Here is a 27390-nt window from a genome sequence, read left to right as displayed (position 1 = left end):
AGTTCCATTGAAAGCTTCCTTTCAATAGTGTTTATCCCACTTTAATTACTATGAATCGCCCGAGATCTTGTTAAAACACAGATTCTAATTCAGTAGGTCGGGACGAGGCCCGAAATTCTGCATTTCTAACCAACACTTAAGTGAAGCTCATACTGTTGGTATAGAACATACTCTTGGGTAGCAAAGTTCTACATGATCAACTGCCGCTGAATCCCAGGATGTCAAGACTTTTAAGCTGAGGGCAAGAAATTTGGAGACAGCTTTCCATCTTTAGATAAGTACAGCAATTTCCCCTCTAATTGTAGTCACAAAGCTTATCTTTTAAAAATATCTTAGTTCCTTTCACCAACAGAACTCAAGATGCAGGCCTATGAAAGTTGGATCTTAGAAATAGGGACACTGTGACATTGAGCATAGTCCTGAAGACTTTTCTGGTTACAGTGATCATCCATTCCACAGAAGCATCCTTGAATAGCACATGTAAAGAGAATTCAGCTGGGGGCATGAGTGCGGGTATCAAACAAGGCCCTGCCATACTCAGATCATTTAAGCTTTCTGACTGTCAGTGTCTAAATATATAAATCTGTGGACTAGACCCAGATCATTTCTGAGGTACCTCTACTGTAGAATATCCTGCAATTCTGGGGCTGTCATTCGGGAATCTTAGATGGCAGTGAATACAATCTTCTTAGCCTCCATATCCTTCTGTTTTATGACATGGCAGGGGATATTCCCAGTTCTGTCTCCATGCTGTCAAAGGGACACAAGCACAACGGTAACATTTGCAGTTACTGTGACCACAACGAGCGGCCAACACGGAAGGCCACATTAAAGCAATGGAAAAAGTAGCCTAAGAAAACAGTGACTATGAATCCTCTTGGTCTTTCCATGGTTTGTAGATCGTTGGGATAATGAAGAAAAGTAAATTAGTTTCTGCCTAGTTAATGTCTAAGAACGGGGTATGTTAAAGGACTGAATATCATTTTCCAGTAGAGGTTATCTCAGTGGTGAACAGAAGGGGGTATGTGGGATATGTGAAATTCACTACCTCCTTCCCCGGTTCCTGTTTGTGCTCTTTCTAAACAAAAATTATGTGCTTCGTGCTCCACTGCCAGTTGCAGTATGGAGCACACGAGAGCTTCTGTGGCCCTTTTCAACCCTTTTACATCAGTCACAGAACTCCCACTGTTCTGTGCTAATGCAAAATGCAATAACGTTTAGCATCAGGACATCTCTGAGTCAAGAGGTTAACGGAAAACACATCTCCCATTGTGTCCCTGCAGCTCTGATACTGTTAATGGCGAAAACACCATGGAGACAAATAGATCTCTCTTTATTCAGGAAGCTTTGAGTGAAGAGAAAATATATATGACACCTTTACAACACGAGAGCCCTCTCTATATGGTGCATTAAGGAAGGGTGGAGGAGGAGGGGGAGGTTCATGCAACATCATGTTTGATAGGGCTTGAGACTCCCCTGGATGGAAAATTCTGTCTCCTCCATTTTCTTTCTGTTGCTTTAGTAAATAGTTCCAGTTCTGGCAGGGGGAACTGAGATTTAACCTTTGAAGGGATAAATTCAGGGTAAGAGACTTTATGGGGTATTTTCTAAAACATGGCCAAATTGCTATATGAAGACATAGCTGTCTCTTTCCTTCCTATCCTACCTTGGTGCAGCTTGCCTTGATCTGTTGTGTGTTTCAGATAGATTGTGTACCAATATGTTTACAAAAGGGAACCAAGGCAAAAAAAAAAAAAAATCACCACATTATAATTTTGTTGAGCTTTCACTCGAAAATTACCCAAAAGTAGACTGTGCATTTTGTATGGCCATATAAAGATCATATGGAAACATATTTTTATGGTCTTATTTTCCATTCATCTGAGAGTATCCCTCAGGGAAATCTTAGTCAAGGTCACTTCTTGTTCCTATAGTACATTCTTTCCCCAGTTTTATTGAGATATGATTGACATACAGTGCTGTAGAAGTTGAAGGCATACAGCATAATGGTTTGGCTTACACATATTATAAAATGATTACAGTAATAAGTTTAGTTAGCATTTGTTGTCTCCTATAGCTCTAATGAAAAGAAAAAGCGAAAGAAGAAAAAAAGAAAAAAGCAGTCTCCTTGTGTTGAGAACCCTATAGAACTTTAAAAAGAAATTTGCTGTACAGTTTGTGAATTGCCATCAGAAGCTAAAATTCGGATGCTCCATTTCTTGAGGATTTAAAGACTTTTCATTCTGTGGTTAAAAAAACGTTCTGGTTCAGGAATCCAGTTGAGGGGTTATCTGCACAGTTTAGGTGCACCAAATAATTGCCAAATGTTCTGTGTTATGTATAGTCTTTGGAAGCATCTGGAGGGTATACGTTATTGATCACCACCCAATCCTGTCAGATGACAACACCGGCTTTGGTGGGGGGTGGGGTGGCGGGAAAGAACAGCGTGTGCGTTCAGCTTTTACACTGAACTGGACATTTTTAGACCTGTTTCCCAGCCAGGCTGATACATTACAATACTAGTACTCTAATTGTTGATTCAGTTGCATCAAGGGCAGCCAAATTTCATGTATAAAAGTTCACCAAGTCCAGGAAGGAGGGAAAGGAATTCCAGAATGACTCATTGTTTAATGAATAAGGCCCCAAGTGTTCTGTGGTTGCCATTTTTAAACTTGAATAAAATGTATAGAATTCAAATCATAGCTTGAATTCCAAATTGGGGCAGATCATGCTCAATGGTGAGGCTGCAGTGTTATAGCAATATGCTGCTTCTAGTCAACTGCTAATAAGCAACTTCAAAACATAAATGGGGCAATCATGATGTGTGCTCTGAATCCTCTAAAGGTTTAAAAGTCTTTTAATCCATTTGTAGCTTTTTATTATTGAGTAATGAAGCTCTGCTAAAATACTGGAACCAATGTGCAAAACGCATATTAAATCAAGCATAACTCAAGGAGAATAGATCCCCGAAGACTGAACAGAAAGGTACAAAATGAATTTATGGAAAGTAAACTTTCGTTGAGGGTGGGAGGAAGAGTAAACTTTTTATTACCTTTCATGACCAAGAAACAGTTTTCCGGTTAATCAATAGGGTTATCAAAATCGTCATATATAATAGACACGAATGACCAGTTTAAAAAAAAAAAGTAAAGATTATATTTTGCTTAAAGCTAAGATTGTTCTGAATACAATGTAATATTTCTTTCAGACTTATAAGTTATTTCGTGTCTCAGCACACATTCTGCCTACAATTTATCTTTAATCTCAGTTACTGTCCTAGCTCATGCTTTGAAATTACCTTGTGCTTCTAGATCAGCACTATCAAGCTAAATTGATGTTGTATAGTTAGATGATGTGTGGAAATGCCAGTTGTAGGCCTCAGCTTGGCAGAATACTGGTTAAACTAGAGTTTACCATTTATGTCCTGTGGCTTAAGTTGGAAACTCAAATTAATATTGGCTGTGATCTCATCTAACGGAAAAGTGCCAAAATATTCTGTTGTCAATTAAACCCTACCCTTCACCAATCTACCACAATATCTCCTTCTGAATACAGCACATACGTTATCCTGTGAACTTGTGTGGTTCTAAGTTTAGCCAGCTCTGTTGGCTCTTCTCTGCCTTGCCAGATCTTCCCTCTACCTTTGTTCATCCTGTTCTGTGATCTCAGAGATTGTTAATCAGGGGCTGCCTTAACAGTCCCTTTGGCCCTCTGGCTTCTACTTGTGTTTGGCCAAGGGGAGGCACCAGCAGGAGACCCTGGGAAAATGGAGATAGAGGTCCGATACGTAATCCCCCTGACAGTCTTCCTGTAGGCCATGGGTTGACCTGGCTTCTTTCCCTACTGGAGATGGTGGCCACCCTGGCGGTTCTAGGTCTCTTTCTAGCCTCTGATAACCAGCCCTCCACCCCTTATTCCCTCCCGCCTAGGCTTGATAATGACTTTCCGCTGCTATTAGTACTTGGACATTTACACGTCTTAATGTCTGTCTTAACTCTGCCCAATCTTTGAAAATAATCCTTTCATTGAACTTCCCTCAGTTTCCCCATCTCAGTGTGCTACTTTCTTGTCTGGACTCTGATTTTCTAGTTCAAGTTAACATAAGCTAGATAACAGAAATTAGTCACTCACTTTCCATCCTGTGTGGGAGTTGAGGGATGGGGGAGTAGATATTTATCTTTTCCGTAATACTATAAGCTCTGGAAGGGCAGGAACCATATCTAATTCCTCCTTTATAATTCTTTACAACACCTGCAAAGGGCTTAGCTCACGGTGCATGCTCAGTGCACATGGAGAGTCTTACTGAGTTCCTCTGAAATCCTCAAATTTGTTACAGGCTTAAATGGAATGTAAACGCTTGACTTAGGATGTAGACTTCAAGAAGTCAAGGACCACACTATTTTTTAAAACAGCATTTATAATATAATATAATCTCCCATGACACAAATATCAAACCCACTCTGGAAACCCTAACTCCATAAAAATAGAAGATTTACGACATAATTCAACTTAAAATGTTTAGATCTCATTTTCCTTTTATGTTACCTACTCACCCTCTACTATACGTTAGTTTTCCTATTTGTGCTATTTTTATGTATTTATTTATTTATATGACTTTCTCCATAGAAATGGTGTCAATACTAAAGAGTAGCATTGACAATTTTCTGAATATAATCTGGGTGGAGGGAACATAGAGAGTGTGTCTGAAATAAGGATTTAAGAACTGCAGAACAAAGGGAAATGGTTACCAGAATAGGTATCTTTACTATTTCTTTGGGGTTCCTATTACTGATTTGCTTCTTGACTTTTGCCATCATGCCAAACCTCTCCATACTTTAAATTTCGAAATTACTCCCAACTTCAGGAAATGTAGCAACTGGGAACGGAAAACACTTTGATTTCTAAAGTAGTCAGTTGCTACTGTATCCTTGTGTGTTGTATTTGTTTCCCACTTTGAGCAAATCAGTGTTTTAATATCTTCTTGCTCTGAAACTGGTGAAAATAGATTAGGAAAAAGTTAAGAAGAACTTGCCTTTTGACTTTCTTTACTGAAAGGAAACCGCCTGGCCAGTTCAAAGAGCAGATGCCTTACTGTTCATATTTTGCAAACAAGATCATTTCTTCAACAAATGGAGGCAGCTGGAACATGGTCAACTCAGATAAGTGAAGCTTTGTGTCTCTCTGATAAGTGAAACTGTTTAATGATAATTTTACTCGTCCACTTGGGAAGTGACCAAAGCACTATTAGATAAGTTAAAATTTTTAAAAAGCGTGGAAAATACTTTTGCCAACTGTTTCTTCTTGGCCTCTTGGCAAAGATCAACAGTTACGTTCCCTATCTAGGGACTATCTTTTGTGGGCCAGACCGGATGATCTAATAGGTCTTTATAATCTCTAAATACTGTGACTTTTATCCCCAAGTGAACTACATAGTTTATTTACATAGAAACACATTCACAGGCTTAAGGAAATGCAGTATGACTAATGCTAAGGAAAGTGAGCCAGAATGACTCAAGTGACTTTTTTTTTTCTAAATAGAATAAGTAAATTAAAATCATAGACATTCCCTCTAGTTCCCTTCCAGCATCTCAATATGTAGATTTTAGATGTCAGAATTCCCCAGTAGTGAATTATTTTTCTGCCACCAGCAAATTATAAACATGTTGTCCTGTTAAATCCGTAAACCTTTGCCGTGCTTATCAAGAAAACTCTTCAATGGAGATTGTGTTTAATTGTTGTTTTAATTTTACATTCTATCCTAGGCACATGGGAAATTAAAAATGTTGGGAATGATAGAAAAATAAAAATTGCTAGAAAAATACAAGCATGATAAATAAAGCATAATCACTGTGCATTTCAACTTTATTAAGAATGTGTTTTTGTGCCTTGGGCTACATTTATCGAGACAAATGAAGCATTGGGAGGAATCTCAATTTTTTTAATAAAAAAATTGTTTCCTCGGGATTGTGTTGGCAAAGACAATGTTTTTAAGGAGTCTTTTCTTTCCCCTCTGTGTTTTACAAATATTTTATGCTTTCTACGTCAGGTGATACTTTGAATTGTCTATTTGGGATTAAACATCAAATGGTTCTATTGTTGTTGTTGACTTTTGTCTATTTGGGATTAAACATCAAATGATTTTATTGTTGTTGTTGACTTTTTTTAAAATCAAATCTCCTCCATACACGACATTGGGTCTCCTTAAGAATGAATACAGGGACAGTTAAGAGATCTTACTTCCAGAGGACTTAGAGCTTCTCAGCTGATTCCTTGCCCAACTTACTTGGCATACACAGGTTTAAAAGAATGTGGTTAAGAGATAACAAATAAGAAGGCAGATGACAAAACCCTAGTATTACCATTGAACTGTGTTCCTAAGCCAATTGGGTAAGCTTCAGGCCATTTATTTTCAGAGGAGGTATCTGGATGCTGATCCTTTCTGATAAAAATTGTCATCGTGAGGCATTCCGTCTGGGGGCTTGATGATCAGTCCCTTCTGTGGTGCTTTCTGCTTCCCCAGTCCTGATTTATCATTTCAAAGTCCGTTCTAGTTCAACACTGAGGAGAAAGGCCATATAAACACAATGCATTACTTTCTGACACCCTGTAACAGGGCACAATTGATTATGTTGCTTATCCTTAAACGAAAGCATTTCTTAAAAGATGATAATTTTTCTACGGGCTCTCTTGGAGTATATGCTACAAGTTCCAGTAAGTCACTCCCAACCCCCACTGTGTCAAGTGAAGACATCTCTCAGGTCACTTCCCACAATATAATATAAAACGTCGCGTGTATGCCTCATCCTGCAGTCTTGAGGTTTAAGGGAGAGTATCACACTCCTTAGCTCCTTTTACTAACTTATCTCAGTTTGGTGTCTCATCACACTCTACCATGATTTATCTTTCATTTCAATGACTTTCATTGCTCTTGCTTTGAAATTACCCGAGAACTCAGATCCCTGCTGAGGGCCAGGTTCATGGTTGAGGATACGTTTGTTTTGACTGTTTGTGTCCTCCAAAGTCGAGCTCAAAGGTCACCTTCTCCCTTTCTGTTTGCCTCTCACCTCCCTCAGTCAGCTCTTCCTTCTGTGCTCACATAACACTTTGTTCAAACAGCTAGCATATCATTAGATGAGTGTTATACATGTCTGTTTTACTGAGAGCTTTAGTGAATTCTTTGATGGGACGGACACCATTTCAATCATCCTTTTATTCCCAAGCTGACACATAATAGTTGCTTAATAAGTGTTGGCTCACTTGAACCAGATTTTCTTTCAGTAAACAATTTTGACAGGCCTGTGATTTAGGAAATGTGAAACTCAGCTAACATTTGCACCCCACGTTTAAGTTCCGTATTGTATTCTGTAGCATCTACAGGCTTTTCCCCTTTCATTCTGCTATTGTTTCAGGGCATAAGATTGGATCTGAAATAGATTTAACAGCCAAGTGAAAATAGGACACCATTGAGGCTTGGCTTTTTGAAAAAGTTTTCTTAGGCTATTGGGAATTCCCAGAAATTCAGAGGTTCGGTCAACTGTGGATACATTGAACAAGGCCAGAAGAGAAATATTTTATGCTGATCAGAACAGAATTGATCAGAAATTGTATTACTCACATGCAATTTCCCTGCAATGGGATGAAACTTACCGGGGAGGAAATCTCCCTTGATGAAATCTACCCTTTTCTGCATTGTTTATTGAGTGTAGATAAAACCGTCATGGTCATGAAGATGATGAATGGCTTTGCTTTGATGTGACTAAGCTTCCCCAGTTGTCATAGCTTCATTTCTACTATAGTTTTTGAAATTTTTTTAAACTGAGGAATATATTTTACGATGGTGGTGGTAGTGATAGTCATGATGGTAATTCGTTTCATTAGTATTCGTTGTGCAAACGGAATAGACAGTGAGTACTGAGTTCCTTTCTTCACCTATCAAAATTAAAAAGCCCTTCCAATTTAGTGAGGTACTATTACAGTATCAACTGCGTCTAGCAATGTTTGTTCAATTTGAGAATTCATTGAATACATTTTGTTCGTACGTTTCCTTTTGTTTTTGAATCCCAGGAAGGAAATAAATACATCTCTCTGAAAAGATTTCAGTACAACCCTGCCCGGAGAGTTAATGTCACAATAGTCAACTTATTGGTTTTCCCAATCAATTTCATTTCACTTTATCAAATAATTGTTAATTTACTGTTCTTGTGTTCTCTTTTCCTCTGTCTCTCTCAAGTTTTAATTTATCAATGATTACTATCGATAATTGATCAATAATAACAATGTATTGTACCTGCTCAATTTTCTCTGTTGGACATGGATTATATATATATAAAATATATAATCCATTAATATTATTATATTATTAATATATATATAATCCATTCAGTCGTTAAATAGTACATTACTGAGCATTTATGCTGGGTGCTATGGTAAAGGCAAAATATAGATGATATTTCTGCCTTCAAAGATCTTGAAATGTAGTGAAGGGAATAAAATGATTACAAGGTGATTATGTCACAAATACAAATGCATTAACTACAATTCCAAAGGGCTACGGTGAGCCAGAGGAAGAGGCTATTTCCAACTGCAGAGTTGGAGCAGGCTTCATGAAAGAGATGTATTTTGAGTTGGGGCTTGAAGAATGGGTTGGATTTCGAGGCACAGAGACTGGGGACAAAATATTCCTGATGAAGGGAGAAGCATGAAGAAGGGGCTTGATGAGCAAGAAGGAGGACCTATTTGGGAATGGAAATAGTCCATTTGGGCTTAGACAAATTAGAAAGAAGAAAAGACTTTACAAGTCATCTGAAATCAGTTCATAGAGGGATTTGAATGCCGCGTAAAGATGTTTGGAGTTTTGCCAGGTAGCTATGGGGAGCGGGTAGGTTGATTAACTGTCTACTTTAAAATGATTAATTAGCGTATAAAGTGGACAGGACGGGATGTGGGGAGACTAGTTAAGAACTTAGAGACTCAGGTGATCCCCGCATCAGTCTGAACTGGAACGTTGGCAACGTGTGTAGAAAGGAGGGAATGTTTGGCACATCCTGTCTGTGCAATTGGGATTCAACAGTAGGTGAATCAGAATAAGGACGACAAATATTTGCTGAAGGCTGATTAAGTAAATTAATTTATGTTGGACTTAAGCAGTATGGTCTTGTGCATTTTTACAGCAATATCTGGCAGGCCAGGGATAGAAGCAGGGGAAACCAATGGCAATCACTCAAGATCATAGTTTGGAAAATGAAAAGCTGTAAAAGGTCAGAAGATAATAGATCCCGGGGTTCTAGTGAAAGCATCATTGAAATGACTTCACAAAAGTTACTGACCAAATGGAGATAAAGTTGAAGTACAGCTAGAAGAGAGTGGTGAGCTGGGGGATCCCAAGGGATTTTGAGTTTCTATGTCACAAATAGAAATCAAATGCATCCAGTCCAAGGGAGGACTGGGTAGGCAATAAATGTAGAGATTTCCTGAGGGTGGAGCCGATCCTGGGGATGAGGAAGCTCAGGTTGTGGCCATGTGTATGGTGGACTACACTGGAAATGAAAGGAGATTAATATCATTGGACTGGATGAGGTTATGGTACTGGGAAGGCCCTCAGACAGCATGGAGGAAAAGATTGTAACTGAGACAGAACTAAATTATAGAATTGAAACACCCCCACACAGAATGAAAGTTCAGAGACAAACGAACTGTCTCCATCACAAAGAAAACTGTGATATGAAAACCGGGCAAGTCTTAATGAAGAAGCCCCGTTCTTGCCACTGGGCTCTGATACGTAGCGAATCCTCAGTCACTTTCTAATTTTTCAAGCGTTCAATTTGTCATTTCAAATGCAAGTAATGTACTTATTCCCTTATTCACTTAAGGCAAAGGTACCCTGAGTTCATAATCACTGGATATGTTTAAGGGTGCAATCGATACTCATTTCTGAATTCCATATTTTCAAATTTGCCAACTCGCTAAAACATATTTATGTTTATATATGCAAATGAATAATGGCAGTGCTCTTGTGGTCATTTGCAGACATGCACAGAGCATTGAAAATTTATATCACCCAATTCACACGTTCCCAGCTAGAGGTCAAACAAGGTGACGTTCTGCCTTCTTGTTTCGGCTCTCATCCTGTGTCCTTTTTGAGGTCCATTTAGTGCCACGTTTTTCACAGTTTTGCACTTTTTTGTTGATGATTTCATCGTTTAAGATGGCCCCCAAGTGCAATGCAGAAGCGCTGGCTAGTTCCTAAGCACAAAGAACTGTCATGTGCCTTATGGAGAAAATACATGTGTTAGATAAGCTTCATTCAGGCAGGAGTTATAGCTGTTGGCTGTGGGTTCAATGTTAATGAATCAACAATATATATTAAATAAGGTGTCTTTAAACAGAAACACACATAAATCAAGGTTATGTATTGATCAGTTGATGAAAACATGACCAGAGGCTTGCAGGAAACTCTCCCTGCATTTCCCCTGGGAGCAGTCCTTCGGTATTCACTTCAGTATTCAGTGTTTGTGGCAACTCTGTAGACGTAACTACCACAAATAACGAGAATTGAGTGTACCTCGTTTGTTTGGGTTAAAGGTAGCTGTTTTAGTTGTGTAGATCATTCAAATTCTTTATCACTAATGACCACTTCCTCTTCAAAGTGTATAAACTTTGCATAGATACCATTCTCTTGTTAATTGGTTGATGAAAACCTAAAGATGATTTAGTTAAATTTTTATTTTGAAGGAATTTTAGACTTACAGACAACTTACAAAATAATTGTACAGTGTTCATCTAAATTTCCCTAATGTTAACATTTTTATAACCATCGTATAATGATCAAAACTGGGAAATTGACATTGTTATAATGCTACTAACTAATCCCCAGACTCTATTAGAATTTCTCAACTTTTACCTCTAAATGCCCTTTTTCTGGTCCAAGGTCCAACCCAGAACCTTACATTACACTCAGTGTCATGTTTCCTGTCTTGCTTTCAGTTTGTGACAGTTCTTCAGTCTTTCTTTGTCTTCCACGACCCAGACACTTTTAGTGATTATTACTGGTCAGATATTTTGTAAACTGTCCCTCAGTTTGGATTAACATCACTTTTCTGATGATGAGATTGTGGCTACTTATTTTTGGCAAGAATTCCACAGAAGAGATGATGACATCGTATCGGGGTCAATGATGTTAATATGTCGTCTTCCTGGCGATGTTACTTTTTGATCACTTGATGAAGGTAGTGTCTGCTATGTTTCTCCACTATAAAGTTACTATTTTTCTCTTTGTAATAAGAAGATTTTTTTTTTTAATGTTAAAACTTTCTACTATTTTTAAATAGTATCCTTTTGTTCACTGGGAACTGACAGTCTAGTTGGGGAGATACATATGGCACTCATTAAAAAACACTATACAAGGAAAGATATGGAGAAGTACATTGTGGCAAATGGTATGGCACAGAATATATAGGAGTAGGGAAGTAATCTTGTGGAAAGTGGGAACCTGTGCTGGACTTTGAAGGGTGGTAGGACTTTTCAAGGTAGAAATTTATAATGCAGTTAATTCAGTACAATATATTGAGTACCTTAGTTCCTTGGGAACTGTGCTAGAAGCCAGGAATATAGAGATAAAAAACAGAATTCCTAACTTCAAGGAGTTCCCACTCTAGTGAGAAGGATGGAGGTGTCTGACTGGAGACCATATATGATCAGTGTTGTACAGAGACAGGTGAGCAGAGGGTATTACGGGTGTGGGAGGAGCAATACCACACTATCGTGGTTCAAAGTCAACAATCTTCAGGTTGTTTAGACTCTCCACACTCTAAGAATGCCAAAAAAAGGATGTTTCTGTGTTGATGTCACTCAGTCTATACTTGAACACTTCGAGTCACAAGAAGTTAACTTCTCGATACATCTTATTCCACCAGTGTGGGTCTAGTTCCTCCCTCTGTTGTTGCAGGGAATAATTCTACTCCCTGTTTTTGGGGGGTTGTTTCGTTTTGTTTTGTTTTAGGATAGTCCTAAAAGAAGAGATATTACATCCTTTCTTAATGTCCTCTTTTCAAGAGAAACATGAATAAATCTACGTAGTATATCTGATTTCTAGATCCTTCACAATTCAGCCTGTTGGCTTGGTTTGTGTTTCCCTTATAAATAGTCCATTCCCCTGAGGGTCCTCACCCTCATCCTGATCTCCTCCCCTGGAAATATTTTAAAATAATTGTTCTATGAAGTACCCCCCCCCACCCAGTTCAGTTAGAGTTTTGAACCTAGCATTCAAAATGTATTTATTTCTGTCATATTCGGTGCTCTTCATTTTGACCTCTTGTGGGAGTTCTCTTTGAACTTTGATCTTGTTGTCTGGCATAGCTTTTCTTTCCCCTCCCTTTTAATGTCTGAAGATTTGGTAAGAATATAATCTATTTTTATCCAAGAATTTAATAGAATAAACAAGACAGGGTCAAGAACAGAGCTCTTGGGCAAACCATGTATATCTGATCGTTTCACAACAGGGAAAGCTCCCACCTGTACTCTCATGCAACTTCCATGTCTCCCTCTGGAGGGAACGCTTGGTAAGGGAAGAGCAGGCAGTGCTCATTGACAGTGTTGAGCTTGACCCAACTAGAGCTCAATGTAGCATGTTGGCCAGCAGTTTCAAATCAGGTTATACTTCCAAGAAGATAGGTTATAGTATGTCATATCCCAAAAGCCAGGAAGCATTGCTATGGCTAATGACAATAATTCTCCAGTGTTATACTGCCTGTGGGGTTTTCTCACATGCATGGTCTTATAGATATGAAATGGCTTAAGTTGTCAGTGAAGACTTTGGGTTAGAGAATGAGAAAATAAAAGCAGAATTTAAAGCACAGTATGGGGGCGCTTGGGTGGCTCAGTCGGTTAAGTGTCTGCCTTCGGCTCAGGTCATGATCCTGGGGATCCAGAATTGAGCCCTGCATAGGACTCCCTGCTCAACAGGGAGTCTGCTTCTCCCTCTACCCCTTCCCCCACTCGTGCTCTCTCTCTCTCTTACTCTCTTTCTCAAGTAAATAAATAAAATCTTAAAAAAAATAAAACAGAGTATGTATTCTGTTAATGGAACTCCAGAGGGACTGGAGGAGGAAGGAACAGAAGAGAGGGAGGCTAGTAGGGAAAATGCTGGAGTTATCCAGGAGGTGAGGAGGTGAAGAACTTAGTCAAAGACAGCAGTGAAAAGTGGAGGGGAAGGAAGAGATAAAAGATACATGTCCACAGAAAAGCAATAGACTTTATAACTTTTGTAAAAATGGACTTGGGGAGGGTGGGGGAGGGGCAAATCAAAGATAACTTACACATTCTAAATCTGGAAGAACGATGGCTCAGTAGATGGGGGGGGGGGAAGGAACCAGAATGGGGAATCCTGTTTAGCTGAGGTTGGTTTTCCTGTTTTTGTGTGACTCAGTGGTGATGAGAGACAAGAGTATCCCAGAGGGGAGCCTAAGACTATAAAGTTGTCATCCATTAGCAGAGAGAGAAGGGTTTCTGTGGAATGCCATGTTCAAGTAGAGACTTAAACAGCTTCCTTTGTGGTGTGGGCAGAATCATAGAATCACAGCAGTTGTCAACACCCCCTTGGTTTTCTGGCTCATAGGTGGATTATTGCAAAAGTAGTAAGTATTGTTTCTGATTGAATCAAGGATCTCTTAACTTTGCAGATCCTCTTAATATGTTGCAAATGGCAAATGTGGTTATGAAAATCTTGGAAATGGAGGTTGGCTAAGGCAGATTATGTCCACATCATAGAATGAATCATAGGAATAAAATCTTGGAAATCCTGTTCCTTAACCATCAGCAAATATTCTAACAAAGCTATCTACCTACTTCTAAATAGAACATTCTGCTTTTCTTCTTTCAAGGAATGTTCATTTTGTAGTCTCTCTACACCCACTAAAAAATGAGTGCAAAGAGAGAATGAAAAAAATTAACTTGAAGCCCCATTAATCAGAGAAGACCCCGTTATTAAGCTCTTGTTCATCATCGTCACCAGACATTCGTTAAGCACCTGACAGCACTTATGCATGGGGCAAAAGTCACACAGCCTGGCCTTCTCTGGCCATGTAGACCCTACATGCAAGAGCAAGAGAGAAAAAAATGTACAACGGCCACATAAAAGTGCTAAATCAGCCCCTCTTCAATGATGTTAGCAATTCCTCACCTACCCTATTTTATCAAGGAACAAAGTCCTCCATGTAAGTAAATGTTTATAAGAATAAAAGCTGTCTATGCAGTCATCACAACACTTCAGCCTTCTTAGCCTTTCCAAACAGTTTTCTGCCCCTAACCCACTTGGTGGCTAAGGGTCTCCTTAGGAAATGAGCATTGTTGATTCTACACTCTCATAAATTCTTTCCTTGCTTTTTGCTTCTTGGTCATCTTCGTATTCATGGTTGGCAGTTGCCTCTCCTTGGTCTTCTTGTGCTTGGCCTTCCACTGCTTCCCCGTGTCACTTAGAGCCTGTTTCTCTAAAACATAGTCAGCCCTGGCGAAGGAGTTAACCAAGATCGAGGGAAATGGCAAGTGAAAAGAGTCAATATACAGTCCTGAGTGGGGCTTTAAAATAAAGGCATGGAGTGTTGTGGAGACATTCAGCTTGCTACGTTGAGTGTCCAAAAGTATGTGATCTGCTCACTGCTGTAGGCTGGGTGCTAGGAGGCTGAGGTTGAAGAAATACTGATCTCAGGATCGGGGAGCGGGGTGTGTTGCTCTATTTACAGTATAGATTATTAGGTCACAAGTCAATACATGTTTTAGGGATGGAAAGTGAAGTCGTATGTCTGGAAAGTGGAGAAATTATAAACTTTCCTGTAATCAATCACATGCAATAAAATATTAGCTTACTGTGGGATTATAAAAATAAAGGTAAATATTATATTCCCATCTTGAGTGACTTCTCCTGAATACATACCTATACATACACCTTTTTGTTAATTTCACTGGTGGCCGTTTTTATTAAAACAGAGTAAGGTGGTGTTCATTCACTAATAGGAATACTGTCATTTTCAGTGCTTCTGAAGAGTATTGTCCCTACTGACCATGGAACAATGCCCTGAGAACCAAGTGCTGAAGAGTAAGCTAGACACAAAACCCTTGGGTAGAGACGGAAAAAAGAAACAGTCACTTTGAGGATCACAACTGTGCTTTATTATCGAAAGATTAAGAAGTATCATGATTAGCTCAGAGCTTTAGGTTTTGTGTTAAGCTTTTGTGTTAAGTTATTTGTGAGTCCCTAGAAGTATCCGGGTGGGCTTTTCATGTGTCAGGTGAATATGTAGCATTCTTTTCTTTCTTTGCCATTTTTAGGTTTTTCTAAGAATGAACATGAAGCCATAGTCTTCCTTCTCATACTATTTTAGAGGAAAAATATTTTAAGTTTTAAAGTTTATGATGATTTCTAGATTGGCTGTTTTCAACCGATACAGAAGTAGTTTGATTACAGCCATCATTTAAATTCCCTTTAGTAATATCAATATTAAGAGAATGCTATACTTGCAAATTAGAATAGTGTTTGTATCTCCATTGGTGGCCTCGTTATTTCTCTTTGGTAGATCTGTGCAGAGTACCTGAAAACACAGCATTCCCATTTTATACATGGTTAAACTGGAACCCAGGGAGAACTAAAGACCCAGGGTCATGCTGGGATATGGATAGCATGAGAACGGGGCTATCTGGAAGGAACGGGACCAGAAGTTCAAATAAGCAGGAAGGGTTTGGTGACAGCAGACTAAGGTTCAAGTACAGAGCAGTAATTTACAAAAGAGGAACAAGCTGAAGCAAATAGAGTCCTAGATTTTAAAGGTCAGGTGATAAACGGGGATGTATTAACAAGCAAAACTGAAAATTGGCTGTAGGAATAGAAGGTTTCCCGTCTGCTCAGTCTTACAGGGCTTGCTGGCATGGGTGGCTCTAGGGCCTCAGAGTTCAGCCACAGCCAGACGGAAGTCCAAAGAATCCTGCCCCTCAATGAGACAAGAACAGAGAAACACAGATTGCCTCATAGTTGGTTCTATTTAAGTGGCTCCCTGAAACTGAACTTCTCTTTCTAAGTTCATTGCACAATTTCTTCCATAAACTTATGATACCGGTTGCAATATTTGAAAAGCCTTTTTGTTAATCTTAGCAACATGATTTCAGGAACGGTTGGGAGAATTCAGTTCTAAATAGGATCCCACTAAACCATGAAAAGAAACAACTTTCGAGAGAGCTTTTTAGAATAGCTCCCTGGTACCTCTGATACAACATTGATGCAGATATTCCAGTATCTGGATCTAACTTTGCATTATCCAGGACGGGAGGCCATCAAACTTTATCTGTAAAGGGCCAGAGCATAAATATTCTAGGCTCTGTGCGCCAACTGGTCTCTGTTGCAGCCACTGCCCTCTGCCATTGTGGTGCGAATGCAGCCACGGACAAGAACAAGTGGGAGCAAGGGAATTTCAGGACAACAGCAGCAGGATGGATGTGGCTCAAGGGCTGTAGCTTGCTGACCCCTAAACTAAAAGAAAGAAATTCGTTTACCAACAAAAATGTTTTTAAAAAGCAAACCCCCTCAAACTCATGAAGAGTTCTTCACCAGTGTACCACAGAACACAACCCGGAGAAATAATAAGGCTCATCTGAGGTCCTCGAGCCCAGACCTCCTCAACAAATATAACTGCTCTCCTCTGTCGCTTGCCATTTTGGGCAAACATTTGTATGAATCAATCAGTCTTTGAAAGTGTGATCAGATTATCCGTTTCATTTCTGGGGAGAGGGATGCCTGTGTTGTTTTATTAAATGTGTCTGGTTACTTCTTACAGACCATCTTCTAGCTATTTTCCTTTTCTGAGCGACTGGATTAAGGAGTCTCCTTCTGCCTTGATTTTCCATAGTCAAGTGCCCTTGCTATATCTTTTGTTCTAGTTACTCCTTGAGACCTTCAGACCGGGACGACATTTACCCACCACTTGTTTATCTTTTGTGTGTTTGGTTTTTGTTTAGACAATAGTCTGCTCTCCACTGACTGCACTCCTCGAAAACAGTGGCATAGAAAAATCTAGAAACAATGCAGAATCCCCAAGTCACTTCTATTTTGGGATGCTTTATGTGATTTTCTTTTTTTTTTTTTTTTTTTTTTTTTTTTTGGTGAGGAACATATTTACTTTGGTAATTGTATCCTGCCTAACCTAATTTTAAAATCAACTCTAATTTCTGGAGTATTTCATTGACCGGAGTGACATAGAACTGTGTCTCTGATTAGGAAAATCACTGGACGTGGATAATACTTCTGCAGATAATAAGAGATTTGAGTATAGGAACAACGAAATAACAGCTGGTATGTCCATCAACAAATGTTTGGAAGCCCCACTATTTGTCATAGATATACAACATGTACTGAAATATTATTAGGTACTATAATAGGTATTCTCTGAACCTTTCCAACAAGTGTATTAGGGGGATATTGTTATTTTTATTTTGCAGTTTAGGCTTTGAGAGGTAAAATGACTTCCAGGTCCTCAGAAGGATACCTGATTGGGATTTGTACTTAGTTTTCTGATGGTAGTTCTAACACTCTCTAAACAGCTATCTGCGGATATATACTGAATAACTCTTTGCAACTCAGAAACATCATTGCCCTCCTTATTTCTGGACACTGGGAGGGCCATGGATATAATACAAGACAGGGTTGCTGCCCGGAGGGCATCTGTGAACTCTTTTCTGTGATAAGGCATGTATGTATTTATGCTTTGTTCCTATGCTTCTCTCTGCATGGCCCATCCCCCCCCCCCCCCCGTCCATCTGGTATCTTTCTCCTCAATATGTTTAGCAAATTTATTGAGATATAATTTACATACAACATACCACATCCCTTTAAAATATACAATTAATGCATTTTGACAGGCTCGCATCCATAACACAGCCATGACCATCAAAATACAAAACATCTTCATCACTTCCAAAAGTTTCTGTGGGTCCCTTTGCCATCTGTCTTCCTCTCACCTTAGCCCTCGGCAAGCTTTGATCTGCTTTTTGCCTCTATAGATTGTTTGGCATTTTCTACAATTTTATAGAAATGGAATCAATATAGTATAAACTCTTTTGCGTCTGGTTTCTTTCATTCAGTGTAAAGATTTTGAGACTCACCCATACTGTTACATGTGTAAGTAGTTTGTTTCTTCTTATCAGTGAGTAATATTTCATTGTGTTGTGGGTATATGACAATTTGTTTATCCATTTACCAGTTGATGGATATTTGGGTTGCTTCCAGTTTTTGCCTATGATGAATAAACCTGCTATGAACACTAGCTTACGAGTCTTAGTGAGGATGTATGTTATTATTTCTTTTTGGTAAGCCCTAGTTGTAGAATTGCTGGGTCATATGGCAGATGTATATTTAACTTTGTAAGAGACTTCCAGTTGTCCTCAGTAGCTTACCATTTTATATCCCCACCAAGAACATATGTGAGTTCCAGTTTTTCCATAGTCTTGTCAAAACTTGTTGATCTTTTAAATTTGGCCATCCTAGTGGGTGTGTAGTAGCATCTTGTGATTTTAAGTTGCATTTTCCTAATGACTAATGACTTTGAGCATCTTTTCATGTGCTTATTGGCCTTTTGTATATCTTCTTCTGTGAAGTGTTTAAATTTTTATCTTTTTTATTATCATTATTATTGGGTTATAAGATGTCTTTATGGATGCTAGATACCACTCTGTTATATCACCTGTTTTGCAGGTGACTTTCTCTCAATTTGTGGTATTTTCATTTTCTTAAAGGTGTCTTTCAAAGAGCAAAAGTTTTACATTTTGATCAAGTCCAATTTAGCGGTTTGTTCTCTTATAGTTCTTTGTGTTTTTATGTCTTATCTTCATCTTTGCCTACCCCCAAAGTTTCAAAGATTTTCTCCTATGCTTGCTTCTAGAAGACTGATAGTTTTAGCTTTTACATTAAAGCTTGTCATTTACTTTGAGTTAACTTTTGTATATGATATGAAATAAGGGTCAGTATTTACTGTTTCCTCTACAGTTATCTTGTTCTAGCACCATTTGTTGAAATGACGTTTCCCCCCATTAAAATGCCTTAGCACTTTTGTCAAAAAATTCAATTGACCATGTAAGTGGGGGTCTATTTTCAGACTCTGTTCTTTTCCATTGTTCTGTATGTCTGTCCTATCCTCCAATATCACACTGTCTTTATTCTTATGCCTCTAGAGTAAATGTTGAAATAAAGTAGTATGAAAACTCCGTTCTTTTAAAACTACTTTGAAAATTATAGAACCTTTGTGTTTCCGTATATATTTTTAAATTGTCAATTTCTGCCAAAAAAATAAAATAAAAAGGAAAGAAAGCTTGCTGAAATTTTGACTGTCAGATTACTTTGAACCTATAGCTCCATTTGGGTAGAATTGGTATCTTAATGATATTGATGTCTTCCGATCTATGAACCTGATATATCTCTGCATTTCTTTAGGTCTTTAACTTCTACCAGCAATATTTTGCCGTTTTCACTATAAAGATCTTAACACCTTGTATTACTTTCCTAGGGCTGCTGTGATAGATTTTAACAAACAGGTTGGTTTAAAACAACAGAGATTTATTCTTGCAGTTTAGGGGCCCAAATTCCACAATCGGGGTATTGGCAGGTTAGTTCTTTCAAGACTCTTTAAGGAAGAATCTGTTCCATGCCTAGCTTCTGGAGGCTGCTAGCAATCCTTGTTATTCCTCAGCCAACCTCTCTGCTTATGTCTTCACAGGGCTTTCCCCTTCTAGGTCACAGTGTTGTCTCCTTTTCTGTCTCTTGTGAAGACACTGTCATTGGACTTAGGGAACAGCTGAATGCCGGATGATTTCATCTCAAGATCTTTACCTTAATTGCATCTGCAAAGACCTTTTTTCCAAAAGTCACATTCTGGGTAGACATATATTTTGGGAGCCACAATTGAACTCACTATATGCATATTTCTGAAAATTTATTCCTAAGTATTTTATGTTTTATGATGCTATTTCAAATGGTTTAAAATTCTTTGTTTCCAATAATTTGCTGCTAGTATTAAGGATATAATTAATGTGTATGTATTAATCTTATATCTTATGATTTTGCTAAATGCAATTATTGGTTCTGGTCATTGTTATATAGATTATTTTAGGGTTTTCTACATAAATAAGCATACCAGTTATAAATAGAGGCAATTTTACTTCTTTTTCTAGTTATGCATTTTCTTTTTCTTGCTTTATTACCATTACTAGGATGTCCAGGGAAATGGTGACTAGAAGTGATAAGAGCAGGCCTTTTTCCCAACATTAGGGGGAAATAATTTTATAATTAAGCATTAAGGATATTTACAATACTTTTTTTATATAATGCCCATTATCAGATTGAGAAAATTCCTTTTTTATTCCTAGTATGTTGAGTTTTTTAAAAAATAAAAAATGAATATGAATTTTATCAAATAATTCTTTAAAGATTTTATTATTTATTCATGAGAGACAGAGAGCGAGGGAGAGAGAGAGGCAGAGGGAGAAGCAGGCTCCCTGCAGGACTCGATCCCACTGGGACCACGACCCGAGCTGAAGGCAGATGCCCTCAAATAATTTTTCTGCATCTAATGATGTGCTTTTTCCCATTTATACTACTAATATGATGAATTACCTTGATTATTAAATACAAACCAATCTTACATCCTGGAATAAATCCTAATGAATGACCATGGTTTTTTTTCTTTATATATATGTTGCAAGATTTGATTTATTAAAATTTTGTTAGGGATTTTTGCATTTATGTTTATGAAGGATATTGGTCTGTGATTGCCTTGTAATTTATTTTCCAATTTTGATAAAAAAATGAGTTAGGAAGTGTTCCCTCTTCTATTTTTCAGAAAGGTTTGTAAGATTAGTGTTATTTCTTACTTGGATATTTGATAGGAATTACCAGTCATACCATTTGGAACTGCAATATTCTCTGTGGGAAGGTTTACATAATGGATTCAATTGCTCTGAGAGATATAAAGCCATTTAGATTTTCTGTTTCATCTGTGTCAGTTTTAGCAAGTGTATTTTTCAAGGAATTTGCTCATTTTATCTATGTTCTGACCTAGTTCTTTTTATGTTAGCCTAGATACCTTCTCCTCTTGAAACTTTCCCAGATACCACCAAGAGAAGTAATTTCACATTCTTTGTGCCACTACTTTATCTGGTATCATTTGTACTCTCCACCTTCCTTTGTGGTTGTTTGCCCATATATCTCTTCATATACTAAGTTAAGGGCCTTGAAGTTTAATGATTGCGTCCTATATATCTTTGAGTGTCTGTCTCCTTATATGGTGCTTAGCACATAATAGATACCATCCACCCCCAATGTTTAATCAACCAATTCCATTTATCAGTGTCTAATTTATAGTTACACACCCATGTTTCTACTTTCTCAGGAGATTATGAGCATCTTTTGCAAAAATGGAAAGTATTATTCAATGCTCATATTCCTTCTATGTCTTATATTTAGAATAATTTTTAAAACTATTAAATAAAAAAGACTTGCTGAACAGCATAGAAAAATCAGTATTCTATAAACTCAGAAAAGAGAGGTTAAATGGAAATCGGGGAAGTATGCATCAATAAAGAGAGAGCAATAAGAGAGCGAACTTTGTTGGGTACTTACCCTATGCCAGACATTGTCATAAACAATTTATATTCCTTGGATCACTTAACCTTAAAATAAGTAGGCATAGGAAGTATTATTATTGGGGCACCTGAGTGGTTCAGTCGGTTGAGTGTACGACTCTTGGTTTCAGTTCATGATTTTAGGGTTATGAGATTGAGCCCTGTATCAGGTTCCACACTCAGCACAGAGTCCGCTTGAGATTCTCTCCCTCTCCTTGGCCCCTCCCGCGCCCATGTGCACCTGTGTGGGCTCTCTCTCTTTCTCTCTCTTAAATAAATAAATAAATAAAGTCTTAAAAAAAGAGAGAATATATTATTATCCCCATTTTATAAATCAGGAATCTGAGGTGAGGTTTCAAAAAGTTACGTACTTTGCCCGAGTCCACAGAGTTATTAAGTGGTAGATCTGGGTCTCAGATGCAAGCCTGAATGATTCCATTATCCATCTTCTCGGTTTCAATTATACTTTTGCCATTTGGTTTTCTACAAGACACTCCAAAGTATTTCCTAAATACTTGTTCTGCCTGTAGCATGAAATACACAGAAATGGCAAAGACGATTCCAAACAGCCTTATCTCAAAGTATGCCATGTAACTCCCTGTTGTCTCCCCCACCTTCTCATCAGCCTTTGTCTACAAGCTTGCCATTATTTGGATGATAGCAGATGCTACAGTTCTGGATGTGGCTAACTGGGGGGCATCATTGGTTCCTGAGTTCTTACCCACATGGCATAAGGGCAATTAAGAGCCCAAGGTCATGATAACTCAAGCAATCTCCATGGCTTGTTGTGAAAGGAGAGGATATTTCCTTACAGATGACGTTACCTTTGTATATGTTCCATATTGGTTCTGTTTAGAAAGTTCTGTGGCTAATTTGTGCAAGGCACATACTTTCTCCTTTTGCTTTGATAAGAGATATTTGAAACACCAGATCCAACCACATAGCCTCTTTGCTACTGCTAACTTAGATGTGTCTATTTTAAGTCTCTTCTCTCTCCATGCAATAGTACTCTACAAATCACCTAATCGGGGTTCCCTATGATAATCAGGCTGTTCCCAATTAGAAATGTGCCTAATGCACCATTTTCCCAATACATTTTAGACAAAGAACTGGGAAGGGGAGGCAAGTATTTTTAGTGATTCCCATCTATCCATTGGAACAAGAGGTTTCTGAGGTCTTCCCAATGTGAAAAAGAACATCAAAATAATAGCATTTGTTTATTTATTTGCATACAATACCATGGTCAGGAACTTGTTATTTCACCAGAGAAGTTATTTGCAATACATCGTTGAAGAGATGAGTTAATTCACGCTGATCATTTCCTCTAGTCTACCATGGGGAGGGTGATACTTTCATGTATCATAAGCACCAGACAAGGCAGCTGGATACATTTTCTCTCTCTTGAAATTCTAGTCTCTGTTGGAATGACTCCCTTAGGCATCCCCAGCTCCAGGTTCTTCCTAAGAAATGAAGCAAGTACACCCAGGGCTGTTCACATTAGGGAGCAAAATCTAAAGAACTATTCCTGCCTTTTACATGTCAGAGATCAACATAGAGATGTTTCTCACCTTGAGGCAGAAGGTACAGCTTCTTTGTGGTTTGAGCATCAAACTTGTTGAAAGATGGACATTGTTGAGACTTAACATTAATTAATAATGTATATTCACACAAACCTGGATCAAATGATATTCTACATGGAGGCAGGAGAGAAGGGGTTGGAATGAATACATGAACCCTTGGAAGTTGTTTTCGGCTGAGGATTTTTGAGTAGCCACTGGAAATCAAAGGAAGTACCAAGGAGGGCGCCTGGGTGGCTCAGTGGCGACTGCCTTCGGCTCAGGTCATGATCCTGGAGTCCCTGGATTGAGTCCCACATCGGGCTCCCTGCTCGGCGGGGAGTGTGCTTCTCCCTCTGACCTTCCTCCCTCTCATGCTCTCTCTCTACCATTCTCTCTTTCTCTCGCAATAAATAAATAAAAAAAATCTTTAAAAACAAAAACGAAAACAAAGGAAGTACCAAGGATAGTAGGAGTTGAGAAGAACAGAAGGGCAGGCTACAAGCTCTCGTTTTCTTCCACCTCACACTGTGCTTAGGCAAAGCCCAGTCTATGTGAGAGCTGCTGAATGAATGAATGAACGTTTGATTCCAAACACATTCTTACATGGTAGCTTCAAATTGTGGTGAATTTGTTGTGTTCCATCTGGGTGTTACAGGAAGCCAGGAAAGACCTTTCTATTAGATTTTGGAAACTGAGAGTGTGCTTTGTGCTTCCTGGATAGGACAAGCTTCTGGCCGTTCCATGTATCCAGAGGCAGAATGGACCCCCTTGCCTGCAACTGGTACATTGTTGCCAGTTTCAACAAAGAGCCTATACTGCCTGAGGAAACAGTGTTTCCTCTTACAAGGTACAATCTTGACTCCTCTGCCATGAGGGGGGCTGTTCTTGGAAATCTACTCCAGAGACTTTCCTATTTAACCAGGATACAGACTGCATTGCTACATAATTCCCCCTGCTGAGGCCCTATGAAAGGAATGAGTTGGGACAGATACAGCAAGATATTAGGACAAATTCTTCTTCCTTCTTCCTGCTGTACTACACAGAAGTGAACTTGATTTCAACAAGATGACCCAATTCTTAGCATGCTTTTCTACCCGCTTTCACCCATAACGCTTCCAAATCACTGTCTGATTCAAGATGTGCAGAGAAACAAAATGGGAAAAAAGATAAACTGGCCAGTAAAAAGTAAAATGGCATTTAATTAAAAGTGAGTTTGCAAGTTAATGGGGGGGAAAAGGGTATTTTGTTAAAAAAACAAACAAACAACCTACAGTGATTAAACCTCAGGGCAGCATAGCACATCACTATCCTTTTGTGGTTTTGAGTGTCTTTTAGTTGTGCACTGTAAGTAGATATTTGTCATATTGTTAATAATTGCTCTACTAAATTATACTCAACAGTGTGCATCTCTGTAACCTTGTTTACTCACAAAGCTTTCATTTTCTTCCTGTATTTTTCTTAAGCTTGTTTCTGAGGGGTTGTTTCTTTCACATAAGCTTTCAATTTTTAAATAATACAATCCGTTATTTCACTAGGCATCTTTATTTGCTTAAAGTGGGGAAGAATCAGATTGTGATTGTGGTGTAAATCAGTCAATCCTTTTCTTCCCTTTACAGGAAAAGCTGTGGGTAATAGAAAAGAGAACTGAACAACATAGAAATTCGACTAGGCTTTTATGAACTCAGTCATTAGAGTAAGAAGAGCTAAATTCGTGGAGTGGGGGGAAGAGAGGAAAATGCAAATGGTGTTCTTTTTAGAGCTTTTACTTGAAGCCACTCTAGTATCCCCCTTCTCTTCCTTCCACTCTCCTGGCTGCACGCAGGCATAGTCAGAATCCAGGGCTCCCGAGCATGTCAGAAGGGGAAGGAGAGCGAGAGTGGGGCTCTGGGTTAGCCTTCCCCGGTCATCCCGAGAGGTCCAAGCAGAAAGGCTGCCTGGAGAATATCCCTCTGACCTCTCTAAAACTGCGTCAGGGAAACTCCTAAATTGTATCAGTCATCCTGAAACTTGATCACTAAAGAATTTTCTGCATTTAAAATACTTAATCTTAAGAAAAAATAAAATAAAATACTTAATCTTGTTGGGATCTTTTGAGGTAGGAAAATCTGATGAGAAATAAACATTCTCTATATTCCTATGCCTTGGGTATGCTCCTGGAAACATTGGAGGGATTGTTTGCCAAAAAGTCTTGGCAGTTTTCAAAGATGGCTGGCCAAGTCATAAGAGAATGAGGAGAAGAGGTTTATGTAGTACTGAGTCCAGCATTGTGTGTAAAACACAGGTTTCAACGTAAAGAAATCTGTTGCACAAAAACCTTGGAAAACATATCATCCTCTCTTTACTACCCCCCACACAAGTACCCTCTTCCTCAAAACATTTTTTTTTTAGAAAATAAGAAAAAATAGAAGAGAATCAACATGATCCTAAGGAAGCAAATCTCTTTGTTTTAATTTTCTTTTCCTTTTGCTTTTACGTTTAAGAGTTAAGACAACATTTCAGCAGAGAAATGTGGAGAATAGTAAAGGGAAATCAATAAAGTTATTCTCTGACTTTTCCCAGGAGGGAGCTGTGTTAATCGAGAATGGCCTGCTTGGCTATATATCAAGTATGAGGAGAGGGCAGGAGTTGATTTTAAAGCAGATTTCCCAGCTAAACTGAAGGAGGTATATATAAATATACATATATGTACATACAGACATATGTAATTTTTACAAGAGTGGTGTGTGTCTGCGTGTACACTATTATATACATTCTAACATATATGAAAAGTGTATATTACACACACACACATTTAAAAAGTCGATAAGAACAATTGCTCTAGGTCATTAGTGATATTGGCTAAAAATTCCTCTACCAGTAGTTTCTGTATATTGATCTAGGATCACTTTACACTTTATAAGTTTCTTTAATAAGTCTTTTGACTCCCAAAGAAGGAACTTGATGTACAAAAACCTAAAGTGACAGATGAAGGGATGGAAATCAGATTTCCTGACCCAAGGCCAGTGGAAGTGTCTTTGACCGTGCGGAAGCTTCTAAAGAGGCTCTCTGGGTAATTTGTGTGGTCACTTTCTCTAGTGACAGCAGAGATTTCTAGTAGGTATGATATCAGTAAGAGCTTTTGAAAGCCAAGTTAGCCAGGGTGCTACCCAATTCCACTGGGTCATTGTACCACATTCTCATGTTCACTGGAAGCAGCGGTGGTCTCTTCCTGGACAGATTTGGACAACATAAGTGGGTGGGAGGCAGGATATCTGAGTGTCAGTCCCGATGTCATCTTCGCAGTGCGATCTTGAGAGAGTTACCTATCCTTTCTGGACGTCAGTTTCCTTTTGTATGGAATGGGATGAATAATTCTTGCTCCTTCCAAACAACTTCCTTATTGCCCAGGAATCTTGTCCAAATTTCTTTGTCCCACTCAATGCTCAGATTTTGGAGACCACCTAAGGGGGATCTCCTTTCCATGACCCAATCTACTGGGATTAATTCTACCATTCTGAAGCCCTTCACATTTTTCTTCTCTCAGTTTGGATGTTCAAATTCTAAATTGTTTTCAACATCAGCCATGATGCTCTATTTATTTTCTTTCTTTCTTTTTAAAAGATATAATTTATTTAAGGTGGGGGGAAGAGAGACAGCATGAGTAGGAGGAAGGACAGCGGGAGGAGAGAGAGAATCTCAAGCAGGCTCCCCACTGAGCATGGAGCCCAATGTGGGGCTCAATCTCACCACCCAGAGATCATGACCTGAGCCAAAATCGAGAGTCGGATGCTTAACCGACTGAGCCACACAAGCACCCCTCTATATATTTTCTAAATCTAAACTCCATATGTATCATAACTGTTAAGAAAATACTTTTGAAAGAGAATGGAATCTAGACAGAGAGAGGGACTATGCAGTCTAGAATTTCCCTGGAGGAAATTTCAGAGTGCATCTAGTCTAATCCTATCATTTTACAGTTGAAGAAGCTAATGATCTGAGAGGTAAAATGTATCGTCCAAGGTTACTGTGACAGAATCAAGTGGAGAACCCATGTCTCTTTAACTTTCAGTTCTATAGTCTTTCCATTGGTTCATGTGTCTTGAGACCACTATAATTAGAAGTAGTCCCTGAAGGTCGCCTGAAAGAAAGAAAGGAAGGAAGGAAGGAAGGAAGGAAGGAAGGAAGGAAGGAAGGAAGGAAG

Source organism: Callorhinus ursinus, unplaced genomic scaffold, assembly GCF_003265705.2.
Source record: "Callorhinus ursinus isolate GAN/ISIS: 27379988/994484 unplaced genomic scaffold, GSC_fseal_2.0 scaffold19, whole genome shotgun sequence".
NCBI classification, from domain to species: domain Eukaryota; kingdom Metazoa; phylum Chordata; class Mammalia; order Carnivora; family Otariidae; genus Callorhinus; species Callorhinus ursinus.
The sequence above is the reverse complement of the archived record's forward strand: the minus strand, read 5'-3'. Positions refer to the sequence as shown.